The sequence below is a fragment of the Martes martes genome (assembly GCF_963455335.1).
Source record: "Martes martes genome assembly, chromosome: 9".
NCBI classification, from domain to species: domain Eukaryota; kingdom Metazoa; phylum Chordata; class Mammalia; order Carnivora; family Mustelidae; genus Martes; species Martes martes.
In genome coordinates this window covers 113,056,603-113,069,756 of record NC_137896.1, presented here as the reverse complement: position 1 = coordinate 113,069,756, position 13,154 = coordinate 113,056,603, and the positions used below count along the sequence as shown (strand labels likewise).

Genomic DNA, 13,154 nt, shown 5'->3' with positions numbered 1-13,154 from the left:
AAAATTTTTAATTGAATAATTGCCATACACTACTAGTTTCAGGTATACAACGTGGTAATTCAATATTAATATATTACAAAGTGACCAAAATTCTTATGTTGCCAGCATTCAACATACTTTTGAGGGAAAGCAAAAGAACAGGAAATTAAAAAATGACTTAGTGCCCCAGTATGTTAGTTCTATTCTTTTTAGTTGTACTGCTAACTGTGTGTCACTTGAGGGAAGTTAGTTTGCCTGTCTACTTTCACCTTTAGTAAAACATGGTAAATAACCATGTCTACTTTCCAAAGGTCAAAACACCTTATAGTATGTAAGGATTGGGGAAATACTGGGCTAGGAGGTAGTTGGAAAGATATGTTGGAATACAGACCGCTATTAAAAATGAATGGACTTATTCATGAATTCTTGGGTCATCTGGAAGATGTGGTAGAGTTTTTGGAGGGTTTGTGAGTAGACACGGAAAGGGGGGCCCTTTGTAAAGATTTTCTTTTTTAGGGGGACCAGAAATCAGAGTTTGGAAGACTAACAATATATTAAAGGCTGACAATGGCTTGTGATGTGTTCCTTGATAAGTTCTAGCATTCTAATCAGGGCTTTCTTCATCTGTTCAACTGGAGCTAGTGGTGAGATTTGGGTGCTCTGAAACCTTATCTTACTGCCAGGCTCCAGGGCTACCTTAGAGCAAGGTCATTCTCTTCAGAAATATGGAAGGGGCCAGAAACCGGATGGGATAGGAATCAAATTGGATAAATGCTTTCCCCTCCCTCTTCCTATCTCCTATAGGCCTGGAGCAGGCACACAGGAAGGATAGAAATCAGATGTCTGCATGGGTCCCACACTTGCCATTCTTACTGGGAAAAGGTCATTAGCTGTGCTGTTCCGCGTACCTGCTCTTAGCAGTTGTAGCTGGCTTGTTGAGAATCAGTCCCCTCCTGTCCAAACCATGTGTGCTGGTAGCAAGCCTTAGTCTTGGTGAGAGAGAATGACCCTCCCAGGGAGAGGGGCTGTTCTTGCTAAGGGACTTTTTTTTTTTTTCTTCCTGGCCTCATTTGCTGTTTTCAGAAGCTCACTTCTTCTTTTTTTAAATTAACATATAATGTATTATTTGTTTCAGGGGTACGGGTCTGTAAATTCTCAGTCTTACACATTTCACAGCACTCATCATAACACATACCCTCCCCAGTGTCCATAACCCAGCCACCCTATGCCTACCCCCCCACCCCCCAGCAACCTTCAGTTTGTTTCGTGAGATTAAGAGTCTCTTATGGTTTGTCTGATTCCATCTTGTTTCATTTTTTCCCTCTGTACCCCCCACAACCACCCGCCCTGCCTCTCAAGTTCCTCATATCAGAGAGATCATATGATAATTGTCTTTCTCTGATTGACTTATTTTGCTTAGCATGATACCCTCTGGTTCCATCCACATCATTGCAAATGGCAAGATTTCATTTCTTTTGGTGGCTGCATAGTATTCCATTGTATATGTATACCACATCTTCTTTATCCATTCATCTGTTGATGGACATCTAGGTTCTTTCCATAGTTTGGCTATTGTGAACATTACTGCTATAAACATTGGGGTGCACATGCCCCTTAGGATCACTACATTTGTATCTTTAGGGTAAATACCCAGTAGTGTGATTACTGGGTCACGGGGTAGCTCTATTTTCAACTTTTTGAGGAACCTCCATGCTGTTTTCCGGAGTGGCTGTACCAGCTTGCATTCCCACCAACAGTGTAGGAGGGTTCCCCTTTCTCTGCATCCTTACCAATGTCTGTCGTTTCTTGACTGGTTAATTTTAGCCATTCTGACTGGTGTGAGGTGATATTCACTGTGGTTTTAATTTGTATTTCCCTGATGCTGAGTGATGTGGAGCATTTTTTCATGTGTCTGTTGGCCATTTGGGTGTCTTCTTTGCAGAAATGTCTGTTCATGTCTTCTGCTCATTTCTTGATTGGTTTATTTGTTCTTTGGTTGTTGAGTTTGATAAGTTCTTTATAGATTTTGGATACTAGCCCTTTGTCTGATATGTCATTTGCGATTGTCTTCTCCCATTCTGTCAGTTATCTTTTGGTTTTGTTGACCATTTCCTTTGCTGTGCAAAAGCCTTCGATCTTGATGAAGTCCTAAAAGTTAATTTTTGCCCTTGCTTCCCTTGCCTTTAGCAATCTTTCTAGAAAGAAGTTTCTGCGGCTGAGTTCGAAGAGGTTGCTGCCTCTGTTCTCCTCAAGGATTTTGATGGATTTCTTTCTCACATTGAGGTTTTTCATCCATTTGAGTCTATTTTTGTGTGCGTATAAGGAAATGGTCCAATTTCATTCTATTGCATGTGGCTGTCCAATTTTCCCAACACCATTTGTTGAAGAGACTGTCTTTTTTCCACTGGACACAGCAGCTTATGTCTGTGATAGCCCAGGTGCTTTATCTTGAGTTGCTTAGAGCAGTGTGATCAGTCAGACAAGTTCAAATTCTTGCTCTGCTCTTTACCAGGAGGACTGATGGGCAATCACTTACCGTATTTGTGGAATAATACCCACCTGTTTCATGTTATAGAGAGGGTTAAATGTAAAGGTCCAAAATCATTACCTGGGACATCAGTTGTCAATCCATAGATTGTGGTGCTTACCATAATAATAATAATCACACCTGTAATCAGACATCAGGAAATTTGTCATCTGAGACTTCTGTGAATGTAAATGGACTTGACTTAGGCAAAACTATGAAATGGGCAAGCCTTGTGCTCGCTTCGGCAGCACATATACTAAAATTGGAATGAAATGGGCAAGCCTTATCTGTGGCATCTCTAATTGCTCTTCATTCTCTGTTGACCTCTCGTTTCCTCCTTCATGTACCCAGTGACATTCTACTTTCTGGCCACTTCCTCAAATGGAGAAAGTAGGAATCTGACAGTGGGTCGTCTCACTATGCTGGTGGAACCAGAGCTCATGTAAATAAGAGCTTGTAAATAAGAGCTTGGCAATCAATGGCCGGCTGCCTTTGTTTGGCCCAAAAGCTAAGAAGGATTTTTACACTTTTAGATGATTGAAACGAATCAAAAGAAGAATAATTGGTGACACATAATGTGATTGTATGAAATTCAAATTTCAGTGCCGTAAGTCAAGTTTAATGGAACACACCCCTGCTCATTTGTTTCCATGGGGTCTATAGCTGCTTTCTCAATACAAGGTTGAGGAGTTGTCAGCAAGGTCGAAGAGTTGTGACAGAGGTTCACTGAGCTGCTGTTTGGTGCGCTACAAATCATGATGCAGGTGTAGCTTGACAAGTGTTTTGAGTGCCCTCTGTATCCCTTTACGGCCATAATATTCACTTGTAATTCAAGGAGATGGCAAAGCACTGTGTTGATTATGTGCTGAGACTAGGCGGAAAGAATATGCTAAAGGTGTCTTCTTCAGCAGACCAAGCGCTCGACACAGTATGCCCTACTCACAGGAGAGCAGCAGTGAACAATGAGAATTTAAGACCAATATCTCATTATCGTTTCTCTCCCTAACCAACATCTCATTATCGTTTCTCTCCCTAACCCCTAACGTTAAGTGAGGCTGCAACCAAAGTAAGTTTTCAAGTGGCTCGTTAGCCCAGTCAGTAAAGCCAGTGAGGTGCTGAATTAATGTCGTCATATTTCATTGTAGCAGTGAAGAAATATGTGAAAACAAAATTGTTTATACCATTAGTGTTCTCTGAGAGTTGAGAATATTGTGCTTAATGTCAGTAGATAATTAACAAGGCAAATGGTTTCCCTTGGTTCTTGAGTAGTCCACAGATAGGAACTCGGCTCAGTTGTTGTTTACTTGGTCAATGTAGAGTTGGAAGTGATGGAAGGTTAGTGTCTATGAACAGTCTGTACAGAGCAGGTACGTACCAGAGAGAATATTCTCAAGGAAACCAAACAGTTTCTACTTCAGACTGTACTGAATTCAAGGTGGTTTATGACTGGTGATAAAAATGTGTGGCTCAGGCATACCTGGTGGGCTCAGTAGAGCATGTGCCTCTCGATCACAGGGCTGAGTTTGAGCCCCATGTTGGGCATGGAGATTACATAACCATAAAATCATTAAAAAAATGTGTAGATCAGGAAAAGAGTTAGTTGGATATATTTACAGAGCTTGTGAAAATAGAGGGTTTGAAAGTCTATGGTTATTTTATTTATCACTAGGTAAATTGGAGATCACTTGAATTTGTCTTCTGTTACTGAACAAGTGGTGCCCACGATAGACTTAATTTGTTCTCTTAAGTCAGTGACTTCTGTGAATTTTGGTCAAGGATAGAAGCTGAATATCCTGATTTGACCGACCACTCAGCACTTGGATGGGTTAGCACTGGTAAAAGTGTATGTGTGTTTTGTCAGTTTTTAAAATTTAGGGCCAAGATGAAAATTCTTCTGAACAGGAAGAACTGCCTTTAGCCACTAGTACTGAACATCGAAATCAACTTTTGTTGCAGACTTGGTAACGAGCTAACATAAAACTACAATGTAAAACAATGCTTATATGTGAAACTTAATACTGGAGTACTTATTTAGATAACTGGCATTGTTTGAATCACTAGCAATGTCAAACCGCTTTATGTACTTCCTATGTTGTCAAGTTAAAATAAGAAATGAGATCTCTGGGTTGCCTGGGTGGTTGGTTAAGTTGGTTAAGTGTCTGCCTTCGGCTCAGGTCTTGATCTCAGGGTCCTAGAATCTGAGTCCCACATGGGACTCCCTGCTCAGTGGGGAGCCTGCTTCTCCCTCCGCCTGCTGCTCCCCTGCTCCTGTGTTCTCTCTCTCTCATTCTCTGACAAATAAATAAAATCTTAAAAAAAAACAAAACACAAAAAAAGAAATGAGATCTCTATTTTCAAACCAGTTTGTAGTGGTTAATTTTCTTTCAGCTCAAACAAAATACCAGCAGTGCTTTTCAGACCTCAGTGCAAGTACAAAAGATATTTCCCTATGTCAAAATCCATTTAACTGTGCAAATGAGAAACTTCCACCTAATTTCTTTTGGAATCTGCTATATGATGTGGTAGAAGGAAAATACCAAGAGAAGAATCTAATAGAATTTCTTAAATGCCATCCATGTGCTGAATATAGTTAATTAAAATCATACTCATGGATCAGTATTACATATGTGTGCGAAAAGAAATTTCAGAGCCGAAATACAGAAAATCACATTACAGATCAGTATTAACAGGTAAACATTTGCTGCTGATTTTGATGATAGGGAACGTTAACTTTCCACCCCAGCTTGTCATCTCCCAAATAGAGTAGCATTCTTCACGTTAGGAGGCTAATATTACAAATCATTGTATTTTATTATGTTTTGTGAATTTTGTCAGTGTAAAATTTGTGGAAAGATTTCTTTTTTTAAGTACGCCTGTGATGTCCTTGATACTCCCTCTTGGCTCACGAAGACTAAAACGTTTCCTGTGTGGCCCTAAACGGAAAAATCCTGCTAATCTCTCATTTATCTGTGTTTATTTATGCTGTATCCATATTCAGGGAATGAATGCTTTTGTGTCCTGGCAAAGGTCGATGTCCACAAACCGACAGTGGTAAGGGAACTTTTGTTCGAGGCTGAGGTTCTTTTGTTCTCGATGTGAAGCTCACTTAAACTTTATTCTTGTTCTTACGTAGTGTCAGGTTGTCTCGGAGAGAACAGACTGCAAAACAAGGCTTGAGATTCCCTCTCCCTGTACCTCTTAGGTGTCCTTCTACCCTGAGAAATGGCCCCATTCAAGGCCTGGTTTCTGAGAGTTTGGACTGAGGAGAAAGAAGAGGAGGAGGAGGAGGAGGAACAGGAACAACCACTACCACACGGCCGCTGGCTCTGTGCGGGGATCCCTCTGTGCCCCTCCTTTGGCCCCCACCCTGTGCCTCTCTTTCTCCTTCTGTTCAAGGAAACATATCTGTAATCTGTCAGAGATCCAGCACCCATTCTTACCCTTCCCTTTGGGTGATCCATTTTGGTGTAGAAGATGGTGTTACTTCCTTGGAGGCTTGGACATGTCGGCGCGGAGCTACCTACCCCAGAGTTCTTGCTCTTTCTAAAGCTTCCCTGTGTAGAAGAGGGAAAAGGAAGTGGGTAGCAGTGATCCTGGGGCCTTTGACTCCCGTGGTGAGTGTGCAGGTGTGTGTGTGTAGCTACACACAGACACACGCTCATAGTCTGTAAGTCCTGGGTCGGGATTATTTTCAAGCTTACAGACCAAGGATCCCGTGGCCCAGGCTGCCGTCTTTTTGCTCATAAAACAAACAGATCAAGAGTGACTGCGGTGCAGTTGCAATGTTTGCCTCTCGGTTTCTTCTTTTCCTCTTTCCTGTACACAGTTGCCCATTGTTGTTACTCTTCCATGCAATTTTAATTTGTCTGGGTTATTGGGGGGGGGGGCGTCTATTAACACTTCTGACAGACTGAGAATATCAAAACCCTCTTCCCCAGTGCTGGATACAGCCCACAATCCAAAGGAAGCTCTCGGAGAACTGGGTCTGTTGATCATGTCGGAAGGGAGCATAGCATGTGGGAAAATGACTCACTGGTGTGACTTCACCATTGCCCTCATTTTAAACTTCTTCCAGGGAGAGCATAACCTAATTCTGACAAAGATTTTCAGCCAGGGCTGGGCTTGCCTTTGACTAAGTGATGTGTCACATTCTCTCTGCCGGAAACTCACATTCTTAGCACCAGTCATCATGGTCCTGGCAAGAAACCTCTTTGGAGAGGTGTTGGTATTTGGGAGATTTATTATTTTTTTTTCCAGCTGCCCACAAAAAACAAACTCAGAAATATCTTCCCCCCCCCCTTTGTGGAGTTTTTTGGACTGGTTTGTCATTTCTCCATCTGGAGTTGTTTGTTGTTGTTTTGCCAAGGAGGGTTTGCTGAGGGCCATGGCAAGGTGACTGTGGCCCCAAGGGAAGGGTGAAATAAACTAGGGCTGCGTGCCTGTCTGGGAAGGTGAAACCTCCCAGCTGATGTCCGGCGGTGGGTGGCTAGCCGTGGCTGGTGGCCACGGGTCCTCACTTCAAGTGTGGCTGAGAGTTGCTCAAAGAAGGCCTTTAAGTGATGCCTGCCCAGTTGCTCCCCAAAGTGGATGCTTCCTCACTGTTGAGTGGTTTTGTGCCAAGAGAATGCCTAAACTTGCTAGCCCGTGCTGAGAACTTCCCAGAAGCCCGAGGACCACGCCTAATTTACAAGAAAAGGAGCTCCTGGTTCTTTCTTCTTCCAGCTTGTGGAAGAGGCATGTTCTAACAGGCTCCTTCACTCCGAATGTATAGATCCTGTGCAAGCTGTGCCATGAAGGCTGGGGCCTTGCTTCGGTGTTTGCCCATAGTGATAGCTCACAGCAGACCCCGGTAGGGAAGGCAGTGTGATATGGGAGATCTGAGTCAGAACTCCGGGCTGGTCAGTAGCTATAAGATTGTGGCCCAGGGTGTTGATTTCTCTGGCTATCTCCTTGTTATTCAATGACTAGTTCGAATGAGGGATTGTCTAATACTATGTTTCTCATCCTTGCTATACATCCAAAACACCTGTGGACTCTTCAGCCTGCAAATACACATGATTGGGGTCACCTCTTAGGTGGGTAGAGCCTGGGGAGGGAGTATTTTTCCAGAATTCTTTATGGCCATGTTTGAAGACCACTGTCTATAGTCACATCTGTCCATTATGAATAAATTAAAGGACTAACTAGATAGATAATAGGAGCGAAGACTGGCTAAAGATACTTCGGATGATGTGTGTTAACATGTCTTAAGTAGGACATTTGGGCAGGTTTTAAAAATAGTGAAAATGGAGTGAGGTGAAATAGGACGCTTTTTTTTTTTTTTTTTTGGCCTTAATAGAAACTTCAGGATTGTTTTGTGCTCTGACATGTGGAACATCCTGTTCTGAATGAAATGGAAGAACTCTGAGGCTAGGTGAGAGGGAAAATGGGACTATAGCTTAGGGACAATAGCAAAAGATATAGAGAAGTCTTGAGCACAGGGTTGGAATTTCTGGTTTCTACAAAGGCTGAAGGTGGTTTTTAAATTTTTGATTTTCAGATCTCTGAGTTAGACACTGAAAGGTGTTCTGATCTAATACATTTCTGTTTAGTACAATATGTTACCTCTTACTGTGGGCTGGGCTCTGGGCTCGATGCTGGAGGTCCTCAGAAGACAAAAAGCTCAAAAGAGGAAGATAGGTTTATGAAAAGTAACTAGAATACAATCTGCTAAGAGCAGTCACTTGTGAATACAGAGGAGTAATTTACTCTTGGGAATGTGAAGTGATCAGGGAGGGCTTCACGGAGGAAGTGATGCCTGAGTAGTTTTGAAGGCTGGGTAGGAGTTGACTTGGCATTCTGGGACAGGTAGATGTGTGAGGGAGAGGAATCAGGGTGGGGGGCCATACAGGTGCGGCAGCATGACATAACAAGCTGAGCGTCAAGCACTACAGATGTTACTTGTTTGTGAAGTGAAAGGAGTGTTAGAAGACCGGGTTCATCTTGAAGGGTTCTGGGTTCCAGACTTGGGATTTGGGTTTTGTATCCTAGATTTTTGAAATCTTGTAAATGGGAAAGGGACATAGTTAGGTCTGTTGTTTAGACAGGTCAAAGTGACTAAGCAGTGGCCAGCTGAAGTCAAGTTGGTAAAGCTTGGTAATTAAATGTTGGGAATAAGGAGAGGAAGTCAAGACTGATCTTAGGATATTGGCTTATGTAATAAATGGAAGGTCTTGACATCATTTGACATATGCATTATAAGGAGCAGAAAGCAGAGGCATTGGCTGAGAGGTTGAAGAGATGTGTGGACATTTTAGGCAAAAATATCTGGTGGGCATTTGAGACGGGTCTGTGCTCAAAATAGATTCAGGAGTGATGAGTGTGAAGTTAATACTATGGAAAATAATAAAATTACCCTACACATGGAAAGTAAGGGAAACCAAGAAACACTTGAATCTACATTAGTTAGCTATTGCTGTGTAATAAAATTATCCCAAATGTTGACTTAAAACAATAAACATTTATTATCTCATAGTTTTTGTGGGTTAAGATTCCTGGTGCCTCTTACCTGGGAGTCTCTGTTGCAAGTTCTTGTAAGGCGGTAGTCAGGTTGTTGGTTGGAGCTGTGGTTTTATCTGAAGGATTGACTTGGGAAAAGATACACTTCTAAGGTCACTCAAGTAATTTTGGGTAGGTCTCAGTTTCGTGCTGGCTTTTGGTTTAAGCTCATTTGTGTCTTGCCACTTGGGCCGCTCTGAAGAGCATCTCACAACATGATAGGTGGGTAGCTTCCCTCAGAGTGAGCAGGAGGGTGGGCAAGATGGAAGCCGGGGTCTTTTCATAACCTAATCTCAGAATCAGAAGTGACTTCACTTTGCCATGTTCACTAGAAATGATCTACCTGGTCCGCCTCACACTCCAGGGGAGGGGATTACGTAAGAGCCTGAATCCCAGGAGGTGGGAACCATCTTGGAGGCTGCCTAGCTCAGCACCCAGGAGGTGAGCTGATGATGAATGGGTAGCGGAGCTGCCCCAGTTCACAGTGGGAAAGGCAAGTAAAGAATCAGCTCTCACGAGCTAGTAGAAGGAGGAAAGAATTCAAGTAAAGGCCGGTTATGATGTGGTTTTAAAAAATGCATAATCTTGGGCTTAAAAACAAAGATTGTTTCCTGTCCATGTCGATATTCATTGCCAGTAGCTTTGGGCTCTGCACCCACATAACCGTCCCTGGGACTTGTCCATTAAGGTCTTTTAGGAATTCTTCCTGTCATTTTTCTTATGGAACCTCCACAGACAGAGCTTGACTGAGGGAATTGCCACTGTCTGAAAAGTTGCTGGTTGCCGTGACGGAGAGGGAAAGTTAGGGAGAACCAGCTGTTAGCTCTCAGGACATGAGCCCCTGTGACTCCTTTCACAGCTCACTGGCCCAATCTAGTCCTCTGGCCTGCCTCACCTCCTGTTATTTATCTAGACAGTGGGGGTTTGGAGCCATCTGGTCATCTGCTCCAGTGACAGCCCTGGAGGGGAGAGTCCTGAGTGTCACCCCCCGCAGCGAGGACAGCATGACTGAATGTGGCATTGAGATTGACATTGAGGTCCCTGTCATTGGTGTTGTGGAGAGCTGAGGCATACCCTAATTGCAGGGGGTTGAAGGCTGACTAGGAGATGAGAACGTGGGGAGAGCTCACAGGAAGAAAGAGTCCAAACTGCTTTCTCAGGCAGAAAAGAAGCTCTAACCATTGCCTTCTTTTCATGCGCCATTGACTGGTATCGTGGTGGGTTTCTCTGTTGTGCGTCAAGTCCTTGTTGGCTGACTCTCCCTGACTTGCAGCGTGCTGCTCTGCCCTCCGGCTTTGAGGATGGTTTCAGCAGTGACCATTGGGAGTTGACTGAATTCTGTGTGCCCTTTCAGGACTGCACTTAACCAAGAAATTGTGCCTTTTTATAGTTTTCCTGTTGGGCCCAAATGGGGTTATTATGAGAACTGCCAAGCTGTTTGAAGAAACTCACTTTATGTTTGTTCTTGATATTGCCTTTATTATTATTATTATTAATTGCTTTTGGGAGTTTGGTTAAATAAAATCTGATACAATCTCCATATTTGCTCCAGAACATCAGTTTTCCATTTTAGCTGAGTTCAGTCTTTCAAGCAGATATGGGGCTCACAGAGTGATACAGACTCAATCTGTCCATGACTTTTTGGTGGTCAAGGAGTGACAGAGCGTGTATTTTCCCATTGTGAGCTGCACTCAAGAGGCAGGTGATCTGCAGCTGGTAACTGAGGTGTCCATTATCTTTGATCACACAGAATTTTTTAAAAAGTAGCTTTAACATACAATATGTCATTCTGAACTAAATATTTAGGTAAGTTGGTACTCCACTAATGCACGAATTTGGAGAATAGACCTAGCTGCAAACCAGGTCTGATTAGCCCAAGTGCTGCCACAATTTCTTTTTTTTTTTTTTCTTTTTCTTTTCCTTTTTCTTCCTTTTCCTTTCCCTTTCCTTCCCTCCCTCCCTCTCTTCCGTCCTTGTCACTACTTGTCACTAGTTTCCGTTTCTTTTCATGACACTTTCTTCCTGCAGCAGCTTCTGTGGATTCAGTCACTTCTTCACAGCTCTGCAAAAGGTGCAGATGGAGAGAGGAGCGAGCCTGCACTCAGGAATCAAAAAGGATATTGTGGCGGTAGAATTTGAAGTGAGAAGAGGGGGCTTATGAGAGTGGACCTCTGAACATCCCTAAAATCTCCGAAACACCTGCAATTCTCTTTCCTTAGGAGGCTGCCCTTAACACAGCATGGGTTAGGATGTCAAATATTACCTTGGATTCAAATAACGTGATTATCCCTTCCAGATATGTTTTCTATGACCTATGGTTAATTGAGATTTGATATGTGAAAAAGTAGAAAATATTTGGGGGATAAAACTTCCTAGCAAGGATTGGATCTGTGTTTTGACTTATGAAGTTGGCATTGTGATTTTTAAACTTCAAAATTTGAAATGCAGTCAAGTTACTAGTATGATTTTAAATGATTATCTTGAGAAATCTGCAAAAAACATGTATTTGTTGGTCCTGTCAAAGTGTTTGACGGTATTCAACTAGGAGAGTTATCTTGGAATTACGTTCATGAAAAATTCCTTCCAGCCTTCTTGGCAAGACGCAAGAATGATGGACTGTAAAATTGTACCTTTATGATGGCCTTAGGTGTCTTTGAACCAACATCTGACTTTGAAGTTACCCAGCTGCCTGTTAACTAATTTGCCTGTTTCACTGGGTGTTATTTTTTTTTTCAATGGGGGGGTTATTAAATTTAATACTCTAAGTGATTTAATCCATATTGCTTAGAATATGATGGTATTCTGCTAAAAAGTCATTTCCAGGTGCTTTAAAGTGAAATGCTTTAGCAAACGTCCTTCAAAGGGTCATTTTTCCTAATTAATGTAAATTTGCTTGTTTATTTTTCTAGACATTGGACCTTTTTTTCAGGTTATTATGTATGTCGTTTAGCTCTTAGAATATTGGAGTTAAGTGACCAAAGCTTTTCGGTTTCCTAGGAATTAGTGAAACCTCTTTGAGTTGTTGAAATGATTCAAGGCTGGTCCTCTATGCCAGTGTGCCAACAAAGGAGAAAGGAGTATGTCGTTGGGATTGTCAGTATTTTGAGTATGAGTGCTTTGTGACAGATTCGTGTCTCTACTTCTCTGCTGGTAGAGGTAAACTAGATGGAGCTAGGGAGGTGATATTGCTCCCTGTTACTTAAGGTGGGTAAGCCGTGAATTTTAAGAGGACACAGCTGTGGCTGAAGATCACATGGCTAAGCGATGTCCCATACACACTTTGTAAGCCAGTGGCCAGGCCACAGTTCTTTTACCTACTTGGAAAGTTGTTGCATTGCTAGACTGAAGTTTTTCCTTGGGCTCAACTTGTACTCTACAGAATTACCTAGGGTAATTCTTCTTCCATTTGTTTATTTGCTTTGGGGAAAGAATTACTCCTTTTTTTTTTTTTTTTAAGATTTTATTTATCTGACAGAGACACAGCAAGAGAGGGAACATAAGTAGGGGTAGTGGGAGAGGGAGAAGCAGGCTTCCCGCTGAGCAGGGAGCCCGGTGTGAGGCTCGATCCCAGGAACCTGGGATCATGACCTGAGCCTAAGGCAGAGGCTTAACCAATGAGCCACCCTGGCGCCCCTGGGAAGCATTTTTCTTATTCCCAAGTTTTATTTAAAAAATGCTCAAAGAAATCCAGTGTTAATAGAAGGGATGTGTGTGAGATGAATGATGGTCATTCGGAAGCCTTTCCATTTCTACCACGTGGATAAAAATCTGACTCTTTGAGAGTGAAGCTTGTGATAGTAATAGAAATACATCCTGTGTGAATATCTGACCTAAGAAGGATCGTGTTTTGTTTGTTTTTGTTTGTTTTGGAAATGCCCATGTGCACTCTTGTTCTGAGGTGCCTGCTCGCCCCACCCCTCAAGTTCTAGTCCCAGGTCCCTCTACAGACAACCAGGCTGTTCTAGACCGCTGGCGCCACCTAGGGCCTCTCACAGGGACCGCGTTGTGCAAAAGCTCCCTGGTAAGCTTTTCTCTTGCTCCTTAGAAAGCTTTTGGTTTGGTTTTGCTTTTGCTTTAACCACTTGCAGAGCAGTTAATTTTCCAACACACT

General features: G+C 42.6%; 1 protein-coding gene across 2 annotated transcripts in view; it reads left to right on the top strand.

Annotated features, from left to right (window-relative positions):
- Positions 1-13,154, top strand: part of LTBP1 (latent transforming growth factor beta binding protein 1) — a gene marked incomplete at its 5' end in the record, with an annotated part of 397,053 nt that overhangs the window by 90,719 nt on the left and 293,180 nt on the right. The window lies entirely within an intron of this gene.